This window comes from Oratosquilla oratoria, chromosome 24 (genome assembly GCF_046742065.1).
Source record: "Oratosquilla oratoria isolate Oo_2021 chromosome 24, ASM4674206v1, whole genome shotgun sequence".
In the NCBI taxonomy this organism is placed as follows: Eukaryota; Metazoa; Arthropoda; class Malacostraca; order Stomatopoda; family Squillidae; genus Oratosquilla; species Oratosquilla oratoria.
In genome coordinates this window covers 23,948,847-23,953,846 of record NC_134800.1, presented here as the reverse complement: position 1 = coordinate 23,953,846, position 5,000 = coordinate 23,948,847, and positions in this window count along the sequence as shown.

Below are 5,000 nucleotides of genomic sequence, written 5' to 3'. Positions count from 1 at the left end.
ACAGGATATAAAATAGGTGGGCTTGTAATTCAGCCCACACAGGATTCAGTCTACTTTTAAATTCACTAAAAATAATGGGTTAGTTGGGTTAGGTTAGGCTAAATTCCTTTGTGCTGAATCCCATGTGGGCTGAATTCCAATGGAACCTATGAAATATATTACACAATGTTGAATGAAATGAATAACAATCATCTAGGCCCCAAAGTTGAGTGGATACAGTATATCATAGTGATATAGATATTACACAAATTTAGAAGTAATGAAGTTGAAGTATCATCTCTTTATACCTTCACAATTTTATCGCACATGCTCTCCATTGTTCACCAATATTATATAGTTGCGTATGAAAAGGGAGAAATGCACACAATATAAGTAAAATTATTTAACTGGGTCATCAATTTCTTCTTCTGTATGCTGTGGCTGACCTTGGCATTTATCTCTGTGAGATTTTAATCTTGACACAATGCCCTGTAGTTCCTGGCTGCATTCTTTTCATTTAGCTCGGTACCCTTTGCCAGAAGTTGTTGGTAGCTTTTTCAAAATAATTCCAGACAGGATAATTTTTTTCTGCCTGAAGGAACCACTGTGCCAGGTCCAGAAGACATCCTTCTTGGTTGATTCCAAAGCAGCAACTGACTCAGTGAGAAGCTGCTTACCTAGAACAAGTTTCAACAAGTATGTTGTTGAAACTTGTTGTGGGCTGCACAGTGATATACACTACATGTAAGCTTATATCGTTCCTTGTATACTTGTGGCAAGTCTATATAACACTGCTCCTTATATTGATATGCTAAAAATGTCTTTTATCAATCAGATCGCATATCAGATAGCAATCCCACAATATTTAAAATCTATAGAAAAAATCTATTTAAGTCAAATAAATCTGATTTAAATAAAAAACTATATATATTTTTTAAAAAGATAAGAAATCGCCAACGCTGGTGTCTACTAACCTCATACAATAATACCTGTTAAGTCCGGCTAAAATTGGCATTTCAAAGCATAACAGTGCCTTAAAAATAGTTTCTTATTTCACTATAAAAGTTTATATTAACTTATACTGCATTGAATAAGTCAATAGTTGATATATTTGTCCTATATACAATGTTAGATTTCTAGTTTTGGTATATTTGTTCAATATAAAATGTTAGGTTACAAAGAAAGCAATGGCCTTTGCTAGCGGACCCAGGTATCTGGGTGTGCACGTCCTGTGTAATAGTAGTCCTTGATATACATACATATATACATACATATGTATATATATATATATATATATATATATATATATATTTATTTATGACTATATATATAAACATATATATGTATATATATATATATATATATATATATATATATATATATATATATATATATATATATATATATATATATATATATATATTTCATGTACACATCTATCAGGTACAATCTAGCATGTGAATACAAACGTTTTCTTTGTGTTTATATTCCTTTCTACAATATAAAAAAAAGAAAATTATACGTGGTTAACTGCATTCCCAGTACACGTCGAGGTAACCACTAGTGAGTAACGTAATGATGATAGACTTCTCGATATAACAAATGCAATAGAAAAAGAAAAGAAAAATACAAACTTGATAATGTACTTACAGGTTTAGAAAGTAGGATAAGAACTATTTTTCAAGGTTGCTGCTTGGGAGAGTGTGATGAGTCAGGAAATAGGATTTTCTGGCAAAGGAAGGAGGAGGAGTGAGAGGAGGAGATGAAAAGAGAGAGGGGAAAGAGTAGAGGAGGAGGAAGAGGGGGAGAAGGGAAAGGAAGAGGAGGAAAAGGAAAGGAGAAGGGAGAGGAGGGTAAAGAGAAGGAATGGGAGGAAGAAGAGAAGGACTAAGAGAAAGAGGAGGAAGATAAAGTCGAGGAAGAGGAGGAAGGCGAAGAAGACGAGAATACAAAGAAGACGAGGAAGATGTAGAAGACGAATAAAAGCAAGAACGTAAGGAAAAGCAGGATTAAGAGTAAAAGGGGGGAGGAAAAGGAATATTGTGAGAAATATTAAGAGCAGGACTATGAGTAAAATTGAGATTATGAGTAAGAATAGGGGTAATAGTGAGAGCGATAGGAAAAGGAATAGTAATACTAGAGTCAAAGTAAGAGTAAGAGTAAGAGTAAGAGTAAGAGTAAGAGTAAGAGTAAGAGTAAGAGTAAGAGTAAGAGTAAGAGTTAGATTAAGAGTAAGAGTAAGAGTAAGGTTAAGAGCAAGAGTAGGAGCAAGAGTAAGAGTAAGAGTAAGAGCAAGAGTAAGAGAAAGAGTAAGAGTAAGAGTAAGAGTAAGAGTAAGAGTAAGAGTAAGAGTAAGAGTAAGAGTAAAAGTAAGAGTAAGGTTAAGAGTAAGAGTATGAGCAAGAGTAAGAGTAAGAGTATGAGCAAGAGTAAGAGTAAGAGTAAGAGTAAGAGTAAGAGTAAGAGTAAGAGTAAGAGTAAGAGTAAGAGTAAGAGTAAGAGTAAGAATAAGAGTAAGGTTAAGAGTAAGAGTAGGAGCAAGAGTAGGAATAAAAACAGGGGTAAGAATAAGAATAAGAATAAGAATGAGAGTGAGAATAAGAATAAGAATAAGAATAAGAATAAGAATAAGAATAAGAATAAGAATAAGAATAAGAATAAGAATAAGAATAAGAATAAGAATAGGAATAAGAATAGGAATAAGAATGAGAATGAGTATAAGAATAAGAATAAGAATAAGAATAAGAGTAAGCGTAAGCGTAAGAGTAGGATTAAGAGTAAGAGTAAGAGTAAGAATAAGAGTAAGACTAGGAGTAAAAGCAGGAGTAAGAATAAAAGCAAGACTAAGAGTAAGAGCAGGAGTAAGAGTAAGAGCAAGACTAAGAGTAAGAGTGAGTGTATAAGTAAGTGTAACACAGATAGGAAGGACAAGATTATGAGACGAGTATGAGTATGAGTGTCGGTATGAGTAGGAATATGAGAAGATTAAATGAAGAGTTAGAAGAATAGTGAGAGAAAGAGTACTTCTGAATAAAAGGAAGATGAAATAGGGTAAGAATTACGTTGAGGGTGAGGTTGATGTTGAAGTTGAGGATAAAGACGAGGGTGAGTGTGGGGATAAGGTTGAGGCTGATGGCGAGGGCAAGGGTGATATTGAGGGTGATGATGAAGTGAGGGTGAGGAGGATGAAGAGGTTGAGGTGAGGGTGTGTATGAGGATATGGATGATGAAGAGAGAGAGAGAGAGAGAGAGAGAGAGAGAGAGAGAGAGAGAGAGAGAGAGAGAGAGAGAGAGAGAGAGAGAGAGAGAGAGAGAGAGAGAGAGAGGAGGAAAGAAGAGGAGAAAAGAGAAGAGAAGAGGAGGGAGGAGGAGAAAGGAGGAGAGAGGAGGAGAGAAAAGGAGAGAAAAGGAGTGGAGAGGAAGAGGAGAAGAAGAGGAAAGGGGAGGATAAAGAGTAGGGGAAGAGGATTAGGGGATGAGGATAAGAAAGAGAAGGAGTTGGAGGAAGAGGGGAGGAGGGCGAGGAAGAGAATAGAGAGGAAGAAAAGGGAGAGAAAAAAGACAAGGAAAAGAGAGAGGGAGAGGGAGAGGAGGAGGAGGAAAAGAAAAGAGGAAGAGGACAACGAAGAGGAAGGAGAAAGGAAGAGGATGAGGAAGAAGAAGAGAAGGAATAGCTGGGAGAGGAGGTAGAGGAAGAAGAAGAGAATGAGGAAAAGTAAGAGGGAAAGGAATAGGAAGATGAGGAAGGAGAAAAGGAAGAGGATGAGGAAGAAGAAGAAAAGAAGGACGAGCTGGGGGAGGATGTAGAGGAAGAAAGAAGAGAAAGAGGACAAGGAAGAGGGAAAGGAAGAGGAAGAGAAAGAGGAAAAGGAAGAAGGAAAGGAAGAGGAGGATGAGGAGGAAGAGAAAGAAGAAGAGGAAGGAAAGGAGGAGGAGAAGATTGAGGGAAAGTTGGAAGAGGAAGAAATGGAGGAGGAGAGGAGGCGGAAGGAAATAATGAATGTGGCAGAAATCGCCAAGTGGAAGAAAGATGTTTATACTCGAGAAGGAGACTCAAATGAAGCTTGAAAGTGTAATGGGGACGCCATGGGAGAGTTGGAGTGGGAGTGTGGGAGTAGGAGTGATTCACTATGGTCATGGATCAAATGTTGGACTCGTGATCGACAGCTATCACTCTCCCGGATGAGAGATATGAGATCACATATGACCCGATCTATGGGTAATGCTGTGACCTTACACACGTACATACACACACACACACACATACACACATACACACACACTCACACACACACACACACACACACACACACACACACACACACACACACACACACACACACACACACACACACACACACACACACACACACACACACACACACACATACATACACACACACACACTTATACACACACAAACACACACACACACACACACACACACACACACACACACACACACACACACACACACACACACACACACACACACACACACACACACACACACACACACACACACACACACACACACACACACACACACACACACACACACACACACACACACACACACACACACACACACACACACACACACACACACACACACACACACACATGTACACAAACATACAACTCCTGTCCCACCAGAGTTGGATTGCCGGCTCGTACTGTAGTGTAACGATGCTGATTTTTTTTTAAGCCTGAGCAGGACTCGTACTCAGACCGCTGAATTAGCGATCGAGAACGGTACCACTGCACCGTCAAACCGTGTGGGAGGATGGTAGAGTGAAGAATAGAGATGAGGGTGAGATAACTAGGAAAGAGGTGAGACTGAAAGATTGGTAAATAGGCGTAGATGAATAGTACAAGAGAAGACAGATACCAATAATAATGCAAAACGAAAAGAATAATAAAGGAGGTAAGGTGGCCAGACAAGTAGTAAGTGGGGAAGGAAGAGTGGGTGGAGAGTGGAAGGAAGGAGGGGAAGGAGAGGAAAGGGGAGAAGGAGAGTA